Source organism: Euprymna scolopes, chromosome 2 (assembly GCF_053919585.1).
Source record: "Euprymna scolopes isolate OS-2025 chromosome 2, ASM5391958v1, whole genome shotgun sequence".
Classification (NCBI taxonomy): Eukaryota; Metazoa; Mollusca; class Cephalopoda; order Sepiida; family Sepiolidae; genus Euprymna; species Euprymna scolopes.
The window spans coordinates 168,327,907-168,348,509 of NC_136483.1; the positions used below are offsets into that span (position 1 = coordinate 168,327,907).

At 33.8% G+C, this 20,603-nt stretch overlaps 1 protein-coding gene across 6 annotated transcripts in view; it reads right to left on the reverse strand.

The window, feature by feature from the left end:
• LOC145298702 (uncharacterized) overlaps window positions 1–20,603 on the reverse strand; it is a 324,302-nt gene that overhangs the window by 42,583 nt on the left and 261,116 nt on the right. The window lies entirely within an intron of this gene.

Consider the following 20,603-nt stretch of genomic DNA (forward strand, 5'->3'; position numbering starts at 1 on the left):
CATTTTTTTTTCTTCTGGATCTGTTCTTTCAATGCAAGGTTCTATATTGATCTAAACTTTTGCAATCATATATATATATATATATAATAATAATAGGAAATCTACTGGTTGCACAGCACTCGATATTAAGAATTTAAAGATTTAACTGTTGAAAGACCAGACGAGTGCAAAATTGATTTTAATAAACATTTCTATTAAAATAAAATTGAATTTTTCTTCAAATTTTCGAATAATATTCTTCATGTGCCAAGTGTTATCACCACCCCAACGTGTAAAGAAAAAAAAAAAAGAAAGACTGTATTTCCTGAAGAATATTTTATCATTCGAAAATTTGAAAAAAAAAAAAAAAAAAAAAAAAAATAGTGGATTTAGCAGAGAAGCCAACAAGCAGGAAAAGGGGCAAGAAATAAAATATACAATAAATAAATGCTGCCATAACCAATAAATGTTACTTTTGTACCTACTTGGCTCACTTTGTGTGTTTTAAAGTAGTTTTTAATGCTCTTTTTTACAATCAAATATTCAGTTTTTACGAGCGATTTTACAAACAAAATGGCGGCAGGATTGTTTCCTATGTAAACCATCTTTGCGAAATCGCTCGTAAAAACCAAACCGAATTTCTGAGAGTTAAAAAAATACCTTTTAAAAGTACTTTACAACCCCAAAACTAAGCCAGGTAGGTACAAAAGTAAATTTTATTGACTATAATAACATTTACTGTACATTTTTCCCTCTCATTCGGTTGTTGGCTTCTGTAAAATCCCCAAAATATAAAATTTCAATTTTATTATAGTACTAAATAGAAACGTTTATTAAAATCAATTTTGCACTTGTCTGGTCTTCCAACGGTTAAATCCTAAATCTATCTATATGCGTGTATGATCTATTATGCTTCTTTTATTGATACTAATGTTTGAATGGGTAATATCACTAAACAAAACGATTTATTTAATCCACAAGGCTGAACATAAACAAAGAATGTCACAAAGCGAAAACTGAAACAGAATTTGAACCTCTGACCAAGAAAAAGAACTACCGAAAGAGGATATCGTCTTAGTCTGTTTTAGTAACATCTAGAAAGAGCCAAAATTATATAAACAGCTAATCTCATAAGCTCTGCAGTCAATCTTTGAGAGGTAAGTTATTTGTACAATTTCGGTTCTCTTTGGACGTATTTGGCTTGTTAGTCAAGCAGTCTAAGACAACGTATGCATTAAGCGGTCTCTCTCTGAAGGGTAGTCATGTCTAGACATATGTCGACTTACAGTATAAACATGCAAAATAAACTACTGTGGAATGCAATTTATTTGAAGACAAAATATATAAGGGAAACTTTTTTTTTAAATCGAAATACTCATTAAACTGAATGATTCCATTCTCCATTATTAGTAATAAAACTTTTTATGTTACATACAACTTGGTATCAAATTCTTTTACATAAGACCTGGCTTGAAAACTACAGAACAAATGGTGCTTCTGCATCGTTGTGTACATATGAAATACTTTGTGCTTCTACACTATCAGAACGAAATTTTGTAGTCGATAAATGGTGATTTTCAGATAAAAAAAAAAGATGGTTTCTACTGATTCTGATAAATTACAATGTAAGCTTCCAAATTATGCAGCCAAAATTACCTGGATATTACTGAATTAATAAAAAAAAAAACACAACTTTAATCGTGTTAACAGTTGAAAAATTGCAGCCATCTTACTTTTATAAAATAAATTGAAATGGAAAGTTATCTTCCTTTTGAACTCTCCTGTGTCTTACACATGCAAACACCGATGGTTTCCATCAAATTCTATTTTTTATTTTACTTTAATAAATAATTTTCTATCTTATCGATTTTTGTAATTTTTAGATACAATCATCTTAAAAATGCAAAGAATACGTAGATATCATTGTTTTCATGTGAAATTCAGTATTACGATTTCCGAAATTTCATTCTGATAGTATTAGAAGCGCCAAATACTTCACCTTTAATTTAAAAGAGTGACATGACAGGGGAGATAATTCACACTCTTGAGGAAGGAAATGAAAAGGGAAGATGAATATAAAAAAATCAAATAAAACCAGAAAATAAGTAAAAATTAAATAGATTAATTGAAATATATTAAACATCAAATAATTAATAAACTAGTTTCAATAATAAAAAAAATAGGTAATTGAAATGATATAAAGTTTAACTGAATGTAACCTGAATACAGGTCTCTTATAAGAGTCTTATTTTTAAATTTGTGGTATTCTTTCTTTACCCCCCAAAATCGCTTGTTTAGTGATTTAACCCATATAAGCATTAAAGATCAACAAAAAAAAAAAAAAAAAAAAAAAAAAAAGACAGCAGAATATATAACACACTGTCGGAAATAAATTCCAATATTTAATAGATATGTAATAAAAATTATTAATGAATAAATTTGACATTTATATATAATGAAATGTTCTGAAAATAGATAGCATTGTAGATTCGGTTTAACATATTTATATGCATATACAATCCACAGCCTGGAAAAGTAAACAAATATTTATAAAAAAAAAAAAAAAAAAAAAAAAAAGCAGAACCCTTGATAGGATTCGAACCTGGGTAACCTAAAGAGTCAGAGTGTACTTATTAACTGCTAGACCACAAATATATCAAAGTTGAATGTATGCCAAGATGTTATGTCGCCTCTCAAACACTGTATATGAATGCACAAAAGCCGGTGTGCCTATTACATATAACATTGAGAACATTTCATTTAATAGAAATATATAAAATGTACATTTAAGTAAGCATCGAATTTTAGGAAGTAGTTAAAGCTTATAATTTTTTGAAAAAAAAAAAAAAAAAAAAAAAAAGAATTGAATTACATTCCTGAACTTTTGAGATGAGGATTGGTTAATCATATTATTTGGATTCTTTGGACTAGTGTTCGCATCTTGAGTGTCATTTTCACAACGTTTCAAGTCCAACCTTCTTCATGTGTATCTTGTCAAACTCAAGAATATTTCAGTCAAACTCAGCAATTTGGATGAAATTTCAAACAGAACATTTTATTTACTTTACAGAGGTAGCACACTCTTGTTCTGTCAGCCATGTGGTGCAGTACTTAGAGTACTTTGAAAGAAAAAACAACTGTAAAAGTGATGTTCTGAAGTAAAAGTGATGTTCAATCCTCAATGTGTGTGACAGAAAAATAAAATTGTGAATTACTTTGGACCTCTATCCAGTCTGGAACTAGAGCATGCTACTCCTGTGAAGTAAATAAAAAATTCCATTCGAAATTTCATGCAAATTCCCAAGTTCAGAGACATTCCCAAGTTTGAAAAAATAAACCTGAAGAAAGTCGGAGGTTACATCGACCAAAACATTGTGAAAATGACACTTAAGATGAAAATAGTGGTCCGAAGAAACCAAATAATAAGTTAAAAAAAAAAATGCTGTAAGATGACTGTTTGATTATATTAAAAAATTCAAAGACATGTTGATTTATGCCCTAAAAATCTTAAATCCATAAAAAAACAAACTTGCAACAATTTTTTTTTAAATCAAAAGAATGTTAACATGTAATAACGACTATGATGACGACATTGAGATATCAGGTCAAAGTAATATGAAAAAAGGTGTGTGGGGGGTAGAGAGAGAGAGAGAAATAGAGAGGGAGGGAGAGAGAGAGAAAATAGAGAGGGAGGGAGAGAGAGAGAAAATAGAGAGGGAGGGAGAGAGAGAGAAAATAGAGAGGGAGGGAGAGAGAGAGAAAATAGAGAGGGAGGGAGAGAGAGAGAAAATAGAGAGGGAGGGAGAGAGAGAGAAAATAGAGAGGGAGGGAGAGAGAGAAAATAGAGAGGGAGGGAGAGAGAGAAAATAGAAAGGGAGGGAGAGAGAGAAAATAGAAAGGGAGGGAGAGAGAGAAAATAGAAAGGGAGGGAGAGAGAGAAAATAGAAAGGGAGGGAGAGAGAGAAAATAAAAAGGGAGGGAGAGAGAGAAAATAAAAAGGGAGGGAGAGAGAGAAAATAAAAAGGGAGGGAGAGAGAGAAAATAGAAAGGGAGGGAGAGAGAGAAAATAGAGAAGAAGAGAGAAAATAGAGAAGAAGAGAGAAAATAGAGAAGAAGAGAGAAAATAGAGAAGAAGAGAGAAAAGAGTTTGCGAGAAAGAAAAAGAGAGAGAGATGGATGGAAAGAAGAATGCAGAGAGTGAAAGGGGAAAAGACAGAAAAAAAAACATAAAACCACACATATTTCTTAAAAAAAAAAAAAAAAAAAATCTCCATTGAAATTTCCCACTTTGTTTATCTAAACAAATATGTCCAATTCTTTTGAGAAAATAAACATTTCAGGTTTGATTAACTTTTCTTTTCCCATCGTCTGCATCTGTGGATGTTTGTAAATGTTAATATGCATGTGTGGATTGGCATGGAAATAAATGTGCTTGAATACATAAACTTGGTTATACAATATATATATATATATATATATATATATATATATATACATACATACATACATACATACATACCTTTTTAGCGCGTTAAAAATGGAAAAAAGTTATAGCCCGTTAACTTAGCTTTATGTCAAAGTAATTGTTAAATATGGTTAAATTTGTGCTTATTTTTTTAATCTCTGTGTATTGAACAAATACCATGATACTTAGTCTGCTGAACCTTATCATAAATGTTCATACAAAATTTTAGCCAGATCACCTCAGTTCTTTCCGACAAAAAGTGGAATGGGGAAACAGAGAGACTAAGTGAAATATAATTATATGTATACTAGCAGTTCAGCCTGGCTTGCTTGGACCCTATGTACGGTTCATAACTTTATGTGCATGACATAAAGTTATGAACAGTACATATGAACAAGCAAAGCCAGGTTGAACTATATATTAAAAAGTTTGACCAGATAACCTACATCTATATATTCAAGTGTTTAGACCCAAAATTGGCAGGAGTTGGGTAGAGTCTGCAAAGGTAAAATCTTTTGAACTTTAACCCCTTAGCAGTCAAATTTTCTGCCAAAAACCGATTAAAAAGCTTGCCCTATGTCTGAATACACTTTATGTAAAATTTAAAATGTTTACACCTAAAATTGACCGAGTAATTTGGTAGTAATTTGGTCAAAGTTTTAAAAAATTTGACCTCAATTTTGACACCTTAACATTTATTGTTTTAGGCTCAAATCAAATTAACTGTTTGATCCATGTCCAAGTAACCTACATCTAAAATTTCAAGTGTTTAGATCCAAAATTGGTGGAGGAGTTTGGTAGAATTTGCAAAGGTCAAATCATTGAACTTTGACCCCTTGAAATCCAGGTCGTAAAATATGCATAAATAATTTTTTTAATTTCATATAGAAACTGAGACATATGCATGCGAGTATTACATTTTTTCTAAATAGTTCACTTCTTTTAAGCAAAAAAAAAAAATAAAAAAATAACTCGAGCTGAGATCGAAACCAAAACCTAAAGACAGTCAAGTATGATAACCATCAGATCAGCATGATACGATCTTTAAAAATGTTTTCAAACCTACTTATTTTTAACATGCGTAATCTGTCATGTGAAAGATCAATGCACGCACATTCGTTAAACTGTTAACAGATAAAAATTAGATGCCCTCCCTCCATGTACTAAATTTTCCATTTTGACCCCTCAGCAGCCCTTTTTTCCAGATGAAAACCAATTTAAAACTTTTCCACATGTCTGAATATCCTATATACCAAATTTCAAATCTGTAGATCAAAAATTCGTTGAATATAAAGGTTAAGAAGTATCCTCACACACACATCACACATTCTCACTTTTATAGACGTACAGATACTGCGTGGACGCTATTTCTTTGCAACTTTCAACTGAAATTAATCTGTTTTCTTTCTTTTTTTTTTTTTTTGTTATTAATCATGAATACTGTGATTGTGTAAAATTTTGAATTTCCATGTTTGCGTCAAAGATACTGGAAAATTAACCAACAAGTTGAAAAACCCACTGGAGTCAAACATGATGCGATTCTTTCCAGACGTAAATAACTGTCCAAAGTAGAAGTTCCATTTACAAAACAACAGGTGACACGTTGCTTCCTCCAAGAATGCACACGAGGTTCTGCAGACAAAGTTACCTGCGACAACCAACCATGTCACCATCAGTGAAGTTAGCGTCATGCAACTCCACTTCTTGCCTGAGGGCATCAGAGTGAACACTGACAGTACATCCGCATTCTAAGCAAACCACTCAAACCCTGGACCGACCAGTTAGCTGTAGGTAGACAACATAGGTGATAGTAAAACTGAGCACTCTTCCATGCCATCTAGTAGATGTAGGCATGGCAGTAAGAACTTCTTCAACTACACTTCACATCTCAGCTAACCTGACTATAACGCTCTTTTTCTTTGTTTGGGGTGCAGATCCAGCTGGAATTTAAAAAAAAACACTAAAAGCCAGAGGTTTTAAGGGCATAAATTGAGAAACAGTAACAATAGTTTGTGGCTAGTTTTCAGGCCGCCTCGAGGTTCAAAAACAGATTTATCAAGTGAAACTGACAAAGTCATGAAAAGAAACAAACCAAGAATAAATCTCAATGAAATAAAACTTATTATATATAAGTGTGTGAATATGTTCGTATGTTTTTGGTTTGTTTTTCTATTCTTTCTATTTTTATACTCGGTTTCCATTTTCATCAAAAAGAAGTGGCCTTGAATAAGAATAGAGATATATTGTCGCTTGACGATGTCTTAAGATTGAAACAATATATTTATTGTAGCGACTTATGGTAATTTTGTTTACCTAAATTGAATAAAATAATAATTTGCTCTTTTCATTGAACATTATTAACAACCTCCTGGAAATCTATTGCTTATTGATTACATATAAATATTCAAAAATAATTCAAGTTTACAAATTGAATAATTCTGTAAACGTAAATTATAAATATTAATATAACAATTCTAACCAGATGAAAAAGCTCAATAATCAAGAAAGAGCATTGATATGAGAAATTCAATTTAAACTTTGTAGATTAGAAATTACATCAATTTATTCAACAAAGTTAAGTTTGTATATTCCTTGTCGCATAATAAATTGTTGTAAGTTCTAATTTACAAATTTATATTGAATTCCTAATATATATATATATATATATATATATATATATATATATATATATATATATATATATATAGTCTGTACACGTTTTATGTGTATATATTAGTGTTGGGATGATTTATCGAGAATCAGGAAAGTCTGAAGTTTTGGGGGTATCAGTATCGGAAAAATTAATGATCTATTTTGCGATGCCAAAACGATTCTTTTAATTGATTTTTTATTATTTTTTTTATTATTATTTGATTTTGTTCAAATCAAAATATTCCATTGCTGGTAATAATGATAAAATAAGAAATATTTATTGATTTTAAACGACCAGTGAAGCTAAAAGCGATAGATCGTCCTCCACAAATGTATTTTGACGTTTAGGAAAATATTTGCATATTTAACGTGTGTTTTTACGAAAATTGGGGGAAATAATAAGGTTAGAGTTAAATAATTACAGATTTATAAAAAATCGGAATCGGTAATTGTATCAGAATCGAGAAAAATATTGGAATCGTCCCATCACTAGTATATACATATATATTTGTATGTGTATACCATGACATTCTATATTATATAGAACACTATGGTCTGTACTTATGGTTCTGTAATTATGCATGTGTGTGTGTGTATATATATATATATATATAATTCTTATACATACATGTGCCTCTGTGTGTGTGTGTGTGTGTGTGTGTGTGTGTGTGTGCCATTCCATACTATATCATATAGAACGCCTATAGAACATATAGTGTGTACATATATTAATATAATTTTTAAACAAAAAAAGCAAAATAAGATGCAAAACAAATATTTTTAAAAGGTTTCCGAATTTTTGAGATGAGATTGATCATTCGTCTTAACTACTGCTCTCACTTGAAAGTCCATGGAAGAAGAAAAAAACACTTTAAATCTTTGCATTCCTTGTTGAATAATAAATTTTGTTGTAAATTTTTTATTTAGACAATCTAATTCCAAATTTTTACTTACACTATTGCTCTCTCTCTCTCTCTCTCTTTCTCTCCGTATATTGAGCTTTTTTATATGGTTAGGATTGTTTAATAAATATTGATACTGATATTTATATGGGCTTTATCTTAACAGTATTATACAATCTATAATCTGAAAATATTTCTTCATTTTTTTTCTTGAATTATATATTTTTTTTAGTTGTGAAAAGATACAAACATTTTAATGCTCATTATTTTTTTAGAATTTCAATAATTTATAGTTAAAAATTTTATATACTAAGGAGACCTGTACTGAAAACTGAAGGACCCAAGAAACTACTGCTCCAGTGGTGAGATTCAAATTTTTTAAGAACAGGTTCTAAGTTACATGAGTCACGCGACACTTGTGGAGTTCGATAATGGGCTAATTAATACAGGTCTGATTAGGGGTGTACGTAATTTTAACAACCGATTCGCCGAACTCATAATATTGTTACGGATCGGTATGAAGCTGAGTCGGGGTGGATGTCCCCTGGTAATAATCTTATGACTCTAGGTCAGCGCTTCACCCTATGTTGTCCGTAACACCATATAAAAATAAAAATAAAATAATGACAAGTAAAGTGTCGTCCACGATTTGTGACCTATTTGACACGTTGTCTGAGCTTCTCATTAGCACATTTTGTTCCGAACGATTCAAACTCAAAGCAAGATTGACACAACGCTAAAATCTTAAAACACAAATTTTACGTAATTTTAACAACCGGTTCGCCCAACTTATATTTTAAGCACCGGTTCACACGAACCGGTGCGAACCACTGAATCCCATCACTGTTATGCTCCCATTCTTGAATCCCATATAAGAATATATCTGTATCTTTTAAAGTGATGGTTATGTAGTTCCAACAAGAGAAAAATATATATATATATATATATATATTACTTTTACACTGTTGCCACATATGGGCAGGAGCTGTTCTATTCTACCTTGATAGAGTTCAAAATCAGCTTTGAAACCTAGGTGATGCCCTTTTCTCTCTTCCACAATTTCTTTCCCACAGACCTTCTTCAAGTGTATCTTGTCGAACTCTAGAATTTTTCTGTGTAACTCGGAACTCCGCATGGAAGTTTGAACGGGACCCTTTATTTAATCTATGGGCGTAGCATGCTGTTGTTCTACCATCCATGACCGGGTAAAAATTCTAAGCAATTTGTAATTGTATTTTTAGGACCCACTGTATAGAGGATAATGTGCATGGTAAAATATGTGTATAGTAAAATATGCACGTGTCATTGGAGAGCAGAGACAACTCTTGTTGGTTTCTCTTACAATCCATGTTTTCTTTTTGACGTCACCTACCTTCCCTGAATAACTCCATTTATTAGTACCTCACAGCACACGACACCCCAAAACCGAATTTAGAGACATACTAATAAAAAATACTGCAATTTTAGCTGTTTCACACTGATGTACGCCTCCCAATTATTGAAGCCTTGTTAATCTGTATTAAAAAAAAAATCATTAATCAAGCTCAATATGAAGCGGATGGCATGCTTAAATGCTTTTAACGATTTTAATCGTCTTTCCATTCAATTCATTACCTTATTTTTTTATTATTTTTTTTATCACTCGCCTGAGGACAATTTATGAAGGTTGAAAACGTTCGCGAATATGTCAAATTTCTTTTTACACTCGAAGAGAATGTTCGGAAACTAGTCCGTCAAAAAGGAAAATGGATTGTAAGAGAAAAAAAAAAAACAAGAGTTGTCTCTGCTCTTACATGAAACGTGCATAAAGTAGAAATTGCTGACCAAATATACTAATGGTAAAATATGTACGTGGTAAAATATGTGTGTTGTAAAATATGTGCATTGTAAAATATGTGCATTGTAAAAATCAGTTTTAAAAGGTACACTCTTCTAGAGGTTTAACTGAGATGCTAAAAAATCCAATTGCAAATTATCTAGGACTTTTACTTGGTCATCGCTGCTGGAATGAGAACATGTTAACGTTGTGAATTAAATTCCTTCCAGATCAGCAGAGAGAGTCCCAAGTGTGATAAGCTACATTTAAAGAAGGTCGGAGGTCACACTCAAGATGAGAACAGTAGTCCAAATAAGTGAAGCATGCATGATCCCCTGTGAGTGCACAGTGAACGAGGAATAAAAAAATGACTAGGTTCAGCATTTGCCCAGCCCACCCCCATTTAGCCCAAAAAGTCCCCAGGGGACGTCAAATCCTGACGAAAATAAGCAAATGGTTCAGTTTTAGGCCTTAACATATGTAAATTTGAGTTCTGCACCATGCAAAAAAAAAAAAAAAAAAAAAAAAAAAAAAAAAAAAGAAATGACTAAGTCCATCATTTGCATCTAATTTAGCCCCAGAAGTCTCCAAAACTTTAACATATTTAAATTTGAATTTAGCACCATGCAAAACTGCTAAATAGACATACATAGAAAATTTGGGATAAATATGGTAAAATAGTGCCAAAAATGGAGGGCTTTTATTAGCCCTAGAAGAGCCCCTGGCACACACCCAAGAGTTATCATGAAGTATAGACACTCCAAATTATATAGAAATCAGTTAGTTATAACTTTTCAGAAAGTTTTGAAAATCCAAGGTATCAATTTTTTTAATAAGCACAAAAAGTTTAGCCATTTTAACCTGAAAGCTGTCCCTAGGGGAGGGGAGTTTTCCCGCAAAATCCGTTCTGTTACTTTTTTTACTTTTTTACTCATACCATGTTTAATGTTTGTACAAAAATTTAAAAATTCCAAGGCGTAGTTATTGAGAAAAGTGCGAACAGACAAGTGTAAATTTACAGGTCCACCCTCCTTTTGTTGGGGGGGGGTGCAAATAACCGAAATAATATGAATTATGTAAAATGTATGCGGTCATTTTGGGGGTGGGGCGCACACTAATCATAATAACCTACAATAAAATGAAATAAAATTCAGTTTTTTTTTCGTGCTAAATCGTTTATGGTATTACGATAGCGATGTCCTTGTATGGAAACACCTAAAAAGATGACAATAAAAAAACGAGTGTCGAATCAGAGTGATTTTTATATCATTCTCTAAGCCCGTCGGCATTTCCGAATTGTTTTCGAGTCAGCAACAAATACTGTCGAGTATGCAACTAATTCAGTCAATAAAACTACAAGTTGAGGAATCAGGTTTTCTTTCATAGAAGAATGGTTTTGTTGTCCTCTTGTCTGTAATAGTCGATGAGAGATAGAGGCTGCAGTTGGCGGCACAAAACGTTAATTGCATGAAAAAGAATAGATATTAATGAAAAGTCGGATGAAATAAGTAGAAAATGGAACAACACGAAGGAAAAGAAAAGAAAAAAAAACGATGAGGAAAAAAATAATGAAAGGATGAAGACGAAAATATGAAAACAAAAAGGTGATGACGATGATGAAGAAAGGACGCCGAAAAGAGGAAGAAAGGATGAAGAAGGAAAGACGATCAAAAGGATGAAGAAGGAAAGACGATCAAAAGGATGAAGAAGGAAAGACGATCAAAAGGATGAAGAAGGAAAGACGATCAAAAGGATGAAGAAGGAAAGACGATCAAAAGGATGAAGAAGGAAAGACAATCAAAAGGATGAAGAAGGAAAGACAATCAAAAGGATGAAGAAGGAAAGACGATCAAAAGGATGAAGAAGGAAAGACGATCAAAAGGATGAAGAAGGAAAGACGATCAAAAGGATGAAGAAGGAAAGACGATCAAAAGGATGAAGAAGGAAAGACGATCAAAAGGATGAAGAAGGAAAGACGATCAAAAGGATGAAGAAGGAAAGACGATCAAAAGGATGAAGAAGGAAAGACGATCAAAAGGATGAAGAAGGAAAGACGATCAAAAGGATGAAGAAGGAAAGACGATCAAAAGGATGAAGAAGGAAAGACGATCAAAAGGATGAAGAAGGAAAGACGATCAAAAGGATGAAGAAGGAAAGACGATCAAAAGGATGAAGAAGGAAAGACGATCAAAAGGATGAAGAAGGAAAGACGATCAAAAGGATGAAGAAGGAAAGACGATCAAAAGGATGAAGAAGGAAAGACGATCAAAAGGATGAAGAAGGAAAGACGATCAAAAGGATGAAGAAGGAAAGACGATCAAAAGGATGAAGAAGGAAAGACGATCAAAAGGATGAAGAAGGAAAGACGATCAAAAGGATGAAGAAGGAAAGACGATCAAAAGGATGAAGAAGGAAAGACGATCAAAAGGATGAAGAAGGAAAGACGATCAAAAGGATGAAGAAGGAAAGACGATCAAAAGGATGAAGAAGGAAAGACGATCAAAAGGATGAAGAAGGAAAGACGATCAAAAGGATGAAGAAGGAAAGACGATCAAAAGGATGAAGAAGGAAAGACGATCAAAAGGATGAAGAAGGAAAGACGATCAAAAGGATGAAGAAGGAAAGACGATCAAAAGGATGAAGAAGGAAAGACGATCAAAAGGATGAAGAAGGAAAGACGATCAAAAGGATGAAGAAGGAAAGACGATCAAAAGGATGAAGAAGGAAAGACGATCAAAAGGATGAAGAAGGAAAGACGATCAAAAGGATGAAGAAGGAAAGACGATCAAAAGGATGAAGAAGGAAAGACGATCAAAAGGATGAAGAAGGAAAGACGATCAAAAGGATGAAGAAGGAAAGACGATCAAAAGGATGAAGAAGGAAAGACGATCAAAAGGATGAAGAAGGAAAGACGATCAAAAGGATGAAGAAGGAAAGACGATCAAAAGGATGAAGAAGGAAAGACGATCAAAAGGATGAAGAAGGAAAGACGATCAAAAGGATGAAGAAGGAAAGACGATCAAAAGGATGAAGAAGGAAAGACGATCAAAAGGATGAAGAAGGAAAGACGATCAAAAGGATGAAGAAGGAAAGACGATCAAAAGGATGAAGAAGGAAAGACGATCAAAAGGATGAAGAAGGAAAGACGATCAAAAGGATGAAGAAGGAAAGACGATCAAAAGGATGAAGAAGGAAAGACGATCAAAAGGATGAAGAAGGAAAGACGATCAAAAGGATGAAGAAGGAAAGACGATCAAAAGGATGAAGAAGGAAAGACGATCAAAAGGATGAAGAAGGAAAGATGATCAAAAGGATGAAGAAGGAAAGACGATCAAAAGGATGAAGAAGGAAAGACGATCAAAAGGATGAAGAAGGAAAGATGATCAAAAGGATGAAGAAGGAAAGACAATCAAAAGGATGAAGAAGGAAAGACGATCAAAAGGATGAAGAAGGAAAGACGATCAAAAGGATGAAGAAGGAAAGATGATCAAAAGGATGAAGAAGGAAAGATGATCAAAAGGACGAAGAAGGAAAGACGATCAAAAGGATGAAGAAGGAAAGACGATCAAAAGGATGAAGAAGGAAAGACGATAAGGATGAATAACGAAAGACGATAAGGATGAAGAAGGAAAGACGATAATGATGAAGAAGGAAAGACGATAATGATGAAGAAGGAAAGACGATAAGGATGAAGAAGGAAAGATAAGGATGAAGAAGGAAAGATAAGGATGAAGAAGGAAAGATAAGGATGAAGAAGGAAAGATAAGGATGAAGAAGGAAAGATAAGGTGTAAGAAGGAAAGATAAGGATGAAGAAGGAAAGATAAGGATGAAGAAGGAAAGATAAGGATGAAGAAGGAAAGATAAAAAGGATAAAGAAAAAATGATAAAAAAGGATAAAGAAAAAATGATAAAAAAGGATGAAAAAAGATGACGAAAAGATGATGAAAAGGATGAAAATAAATGAATTAAAACACAAATATAAAGATAAAGAAAAGGATAAAAAAAAAATTAGGGAAATAGATGGGAAACAATAAGTCGAAAACGAAAAAATAAAACCAAACAAGAAAAAATAAAAAGTAAAATATTGAAAAAAAGACACTAAGTGGATAAGAAGAGAGTTATCCCCCCCCCTCTTAACCACCACCATCTTTTTTGGGGATATGTCAATGATGGAGAACCACGAATGGGGAGGGGCGTAAAGCCAGGTGAAAACCGAAGGGGTGGATGTCCGGTGGTCAATCGAACATAAATACCCCCACCCACCATTACACCGATGTCGAAATGAAAGTGTAGAAAATTAAAAAAGATAAAGAAAACGTGCAAGCAAAATAAAAATTAAAGAAAAGAAACTGACCTCCTCCTTCCGAACTCTAACCCTATAACCTCCCTCCAGGACGCGTTCAAAAGACATGGTGGTGGGGATGAAGTTGGCTATGTTCACAAACTGATGGAAGTTACAAAAGCGGAACCGTGAAGAAAGAATTTAAAAAAATATATTAGTGCGTGTGTGTGGGGCGGGGTACATATACCTTCCACAAAGAAAACAATATCCCAAATTCCTTTTTTTTTTCTACTTTAACCTAATAAATAAAGGGGGGGTGCACCGTAAGTAACAGGAAGAAAGGTACAACATACCCCCCCCTTCTAAAAAAACACACACACAAAAAAAAAAACGTTGGGTTTTTCTCCCGCCAGCATTATTTAATAAATGGCTGTTCAGTAATGAAGTGCTGTAACCCCCTCCCTCTCTCTTTACACAACACCTTACACGGTTGGGAGTGTCTTTTTTCTCGTCAGAGCACTGACCCTGGTTAACAGTCCTCAGAGATGAAGAGAAAGTGAAAGGAGACAGGAAAAGCAAGGTAGTGATGGGGGGGGGGTATAACAATGACTGCCCATTTACTTCTCCCCGCCCAGAGTCCACTCCCCTCCTCAGCCCAAAACGTGGAAGCAACGAGGCGTGAAGGAAAATCGGGGTTTCGTTAGCGACGTCTCAAAATGGCTACTTTGTTTAAAAGGCCAAGGAGAATCGAGCCAATCAAAGGCGACCCCACGTGGACTGGCGGTCTGCCTCACCCTCTCCCTAAGAGCCGATAATTAACGAGGTGTGTCCGAGGAGGAGCCCAGATTTGAGCAGTCGGGGGGGGGGGGTAAAAAGACTCAATATTTCTCCTGCGTCCACGACACACACACACACACACACACACACACACACACACACACACACACACACACACACACACACACACACCAATTAGGCACGTGCTTTAATTTGTAATCCATTTCTGTTTATTAGTCTGTCGTGTTTGAATTTCTTTCATCAATCCCAATAGATACACGGTGAGGCTTTATCTATATATATATATATAAAAAAAAAATAAGAGAGAGAGAATTGTGTGTGAGGACACTTCTCAACCTATATACACAACGAATTTTTAATCTACAGACTTGAAATTTAGTATATAGGGTATTCAGACATGTCAAAAACTTTTTAATCGGTTTTCATCCTGCTAAGGGGTCAAAATGGTACGGGGAGGTATCGGATTTTTATCTGCTTGTCAGCTGTTTCACGAATGCGCATGCGTGAATCGCTCACATGACTGATTACTTATATTTAGAATAAGTAGGTTTGAAAACACATTTTCAAGATTGTGTCAAGCTGGCCTATTGTACTTGACTAGCTGGTTTGGGTTAGATCTCAGTTCTGGTAAGTAAAAAAAAAAAAAAAGAAAATACTAGGAGTGAAAAAACATAATACTCGCATACACACGTCTCAGATTCTTTCCGTTTTTTTTTTCGTTATTTAATTTTTTTAAAGGAATCTGACGTTACGCTTAATGGCTACTGTATTTCTGTTTATAATAAGAATTTTGCATCACTTAAAATATAATATTTATGTGCATTTAACGACCGGGTAAAACCGGGCGGTCTGCTAGCATGAAAAATTGGTACTTATGCAGAATAAGGACCGTGCAATCGTCAGGTTTTTCCGTGTAGTTTACGTAAAATGCAGGAGGATCCGAACGAAAACTTTATACTTATTTATTTATTTTTATTTTGCGCGCAAACGCTGGCCAAATTTTTGTCTTCAATGAAAAATATATTTTTTGCTTTCATTACGAAATAGAAAATTAATAGAAAATTAATAGAAAAAAATGTAGCTAGCATTTTTGTTACGAAGAACATACAATTAATTGTTGGACAATTTTTACGAAACTTTAAGAAATTAAAATTAAGACAAAATTATATAGTGGATTTTATGAATAAATATTTTTCAATAACAAACAACTGATAGCAAAGTATAAAAAAAAAAAAAGAGATTTTGGGGGTTCTTTCTGTTTTTAAATCAATCAATCAACCAATACATTTCCACAGCCAGACAACGTTGCAGCCTACAAGAGTCATGAAAGCCACACAAATCGCAGTCCAAGACTCGAGTTTCGCCCTCATTTGGGGTCATCAGTTAGGCACATCCGAACTAGTTATATATATATATATATATATGCCACTATTTTTTTATTTTTATCTATTTTTTTTTTTTACACAGTGATCACCACTTATCAAGGCCTGGAAGCCACTCAGGGATAAGGGTTATTGCAAGTACAGTACGTTAGTGTGGAGATTTAATGAAGTGTTTACTTAAGAGGGCGGTTCATTAGGAATTTGTTAACATTGGACTTGAAGACATCCAAGTTGTAGTCCGGTGGGAAGCAGGCAGACGGAACAGAGTTCAACATGCGTGCAGTTCTAAGAAAGAAGCTTTGTTCATGTCTTCAAGTCCAATGTTAAAAAATTCCTAATGAACCGCCCCCTTAAGTAAACACTTCATCAAATCTCCATTTTATATTTATATATGTACTTCCATATCCCCTATTTACTGTTTCTATCTCCTTCCCTTTTTCCCTTCTATCTTCTGTTTTTTCTTTTCTTTTTTTATTATTGGCCATTCTTTAATGATCCCTATTATTTCATAGTGGCATATATATATATATATATATATATATATATGTCAAAATTACTATTTATCATATCGTATTCTTTCATTCTTATTTCATATCTAAATGTTATTAAGCCAGTTTTAGCCAGTTTATATATATATATATATATATATATATATATATATATATATATATATATATATTTGCATTTTGTATTATTCTGGGCCTTCTCTTCTGATGAGAAGCATTTAGCTTCAAAATGCCATGGCCTAAAATACTTTTCATTCTTAATTTTCCCCTTAACTGTACCTCATTGCTATGGTGATAGTACGAAGTTATAACTTTTATTCCTCATCTTTCATCTCATATTATTGTTTGCTTCTCTTAAGAGTCTTGAGCTTTTATTTTGATACGTTTTGCTTTATTAAATATTTACTCTATAATAATAATAATAATAATAATAATAATAATAATAATAATAATAATATACACACACACACACACGCACTCTGTCAAAAATGATTCTCCGCCAGTGTTTAAACTAATATTCCACATCTACAATTTCGTCAAACTCACACTTGACCCTGTGTCTAACCCTCACCCCACGCAAACAAGGTAAATAAAATAAACGATTTAATCAGCGAAGTTAAAAGAAAAAAACATTAAGAAAATGTCTAAAACTTTAAAGAAATATTTAGAATCTTATTAGTGTGAACGTTGGAGAGCGAAACAATTTTTACCGTAATTAGAGCGAGGAATTTCAATTGTCGATTAAATGTTAACACAAACAACGCCGGGTGTAAAAAAAATAACCATCAAATACGTTTGAAGAAGTTAATAAATACGGGTGCTTGTTCAAATTGGCATTCATGGCAGCAATTAAAAGTAAAGAAAATACAGAAAAGTCTGTGTGATGGACGTACTCGTAACAGAACGTAGATATCAGATTCCAAAAATTGCGTAAATCAATCGTTTTATTCAAACTAAGAAAGTAAAAATTTACATGCTTTTTAGCTATTTTACCACTAAAACGTATTGAACATAAGGCTGATTTTTTATTTCAACATTTTGATTTAAGTTGCCTCCTCCTTATTTCTTTCATCGGATTTATTCCTGCCCGACGAAAACACTACAAGTCGTCAAATTTGATTTTCTGGAATAAAAAAAACAAACTATTTGATTAAATTACGTGATTTTTGGAATCTGACATCTTCGTTCTGTAACGAGTACGTACATCATGTAGACTTTTCTGTATTTTCTTTACTTTTAATTACCGCCATAAGTGCCAATTTGAATAAAAGATATAAAAGAAAATCGTTAAATGGATACAGAAAGAGAAAACAAAAAAAAGGAAAAAGTCTCATTATGGAAATAAAGTACAAACGACTTGAGTGCTTGACTTATCATTCCCTTTTTTTTTTTTTTTTTTAAGTTCTTCATGTTATTCATGTATATATGAATGAATCGTCCTTATTTATCGGACGTGTGTACAAGCTGTGGAACAGCGAAACAGTACTGTATGTGGGTGACTATAATGCTCCTCATCTTGAGTTGAGCATATTGAGAAGTGATACACGAATTACCATTAGCGTATAAGCGACGCTCTTTGTGTAAACAAATCATCATTAATTCACGATTCGCACAGCAGCCGCCGATTAGCGTAATGGATAGGAGCCGTGACTGTCGTACAGGCGGTCGGGTTTCAATTCAGGTAGTTGCCTGTCTAGCCGCACTGATGAGCTGTGAAACAGTACTGTATATATATGTGTCAGGTCATGTAATATGCTACTGGTACCATGTAACCCAGTACTACCTGCCTCATGGTCGGGTTACCGGCGACTAAAGTGGTTCCTCCACCAGACTTGTTTGGTGAGGATGATGGCTAGTCTCCCTGAAGGATTAAAAACAAGACCTTCTAAAGGGCGAATGAACCCTTTTTCAGGGTCAACGGCCAACTAGCACCATGTGTGTTTGTGTGTATTATGTGTGTGTTGGGGTGGAGAGGGCTCCCGTAAGCCGTGGTGAAGGCAACCTTTCTAGGAGAAGCAAATCTCTGATTTAAAAAACCATAAAGCAGGAGACCAGTACCCGCATTAAGCTGGTCTGCAGTTTAACTTGTTCCTGGCTATCTTACTCTTGCTTGTTGCTTGACCTCAACATTTTGAACCGACAGCTAAGACTCTGTAACATCATCTGTGTATAGATACTCCCTCAGGCATTTGTCTACAAAAATGGTCCTGTGGCGATGGAAAAGTTGTGACGTGTGGAGGTTTGAAATGCTGGAAGTATGTAATAATTGATCTCAATTACTGTCTTCAGTGTCATGCCTGCTTGAGCGTGTGAATTCGCCGGTAGGACTAAAAAAAAGTCATTTTTGGGCTCATGGGCTTTAAGTGTCTGAGGGAGCGGCACTCGTCTGACAAGACGTTGCAATCATCAGCATCATATATATATATATATATATATATATATATATATATATATATATATATATATATACAGGGTGGTCCAGAAATTATTAAACTATCGTTTATATTCAGGAAGTTACTTGCTGAGTACAACCATTATAATACATTCCTATAACTTTATATAAATTTATTTATTTTTTTCCTTTGTTGCTTGCAATTTATTTTATCATCATCGTAAAGCTTACCAAGGGGCAGGCGGCATCGAATGGCCACCACGTTTACCTGACCCGACATAAACGGATTCCGTGTGTGTGCGTGTACGTGCGTGCGTGTGTGTTCTAAAGAACAAAGTCTACAAAAAGAAACCCAAATTAAAAGATTACATCCTTATAACGCGTTCACAGAAATTATTGAGAATCGGAATTTTGTGCCAAACTGCATGTCAGAGTTTTCTGGAAAGATTTAAAGTATGCTGCAACGTTGAGAGGACATTTTGAAACTTTGAGACGTTAAACAATTTATGTTGAATGCGTGGAACATACTAATGGTTTTGATATGCTTAAAGGATAACGAATTTCTCGTGGATCGTGTGTTAACTTTGCAAATAAATAATATGCGTGATAATTGTAAACCTACATTTAAGCCATCTATAAATATAAAAGCGAAAATGTATGTACGTATGTGTGTTCGCTTTTTCTGTATGTCTACAAAAGGCTTTTTTCAAAGAAGCGGTCGGTCGGTTCACAACTTTTTAAAATATTCTATATCACATATAAATCGTAATAGCTCACAGTTAACAACGAAGCTCGCCTGTCTATTTAATTTGCTCGATTTCGGGAAGATAAATATTCAACATTTGTCGCTCGCCGCATGTGGGTTAGTCTTTTTCCTATAACATCTTGGGAAGCGTTCTATCCCGCAGTCAAACTTGACCTCATTAAAACGGGCACCTGCCAAATCCAAGTAATTAAATAAATCCAAACGTGTTTCCGTTAGCATCTCGCGGTGGAGCAATGGTTAACGTCCACGTTTTTTGGGGTTTTTTTTTTTTTCACACTTTAATTTACAACTTTGCCTCAACGGTTCGGGTTCGATCCTCATACTTACTTTTTTTTTAACCACCCCACCCACGGAGTTTCCACACACACACACACCTCCAAACACCCGGGCAACGCCGGGTACCCCTCGCTAGTCGTGTATAAATGCCTTGCCCGTCTATCATAGTGCCACTCTTCTCCGTTTTCCTTACTTTTTTTTCTCTTAAACTAATAATAATTAAAAAGATTTGTATGAATAATTATTATCTCCACCTTTGTGCCAGTTGAAACGTGGTATCAGTAAGTTGGATTTCGCAAGAAATATCAGCAGAGACATGTACGCACATAAGTAGCCAATAATATTTACAGAAATAAAATCATACTTTGTATCGTATAAAGAACTT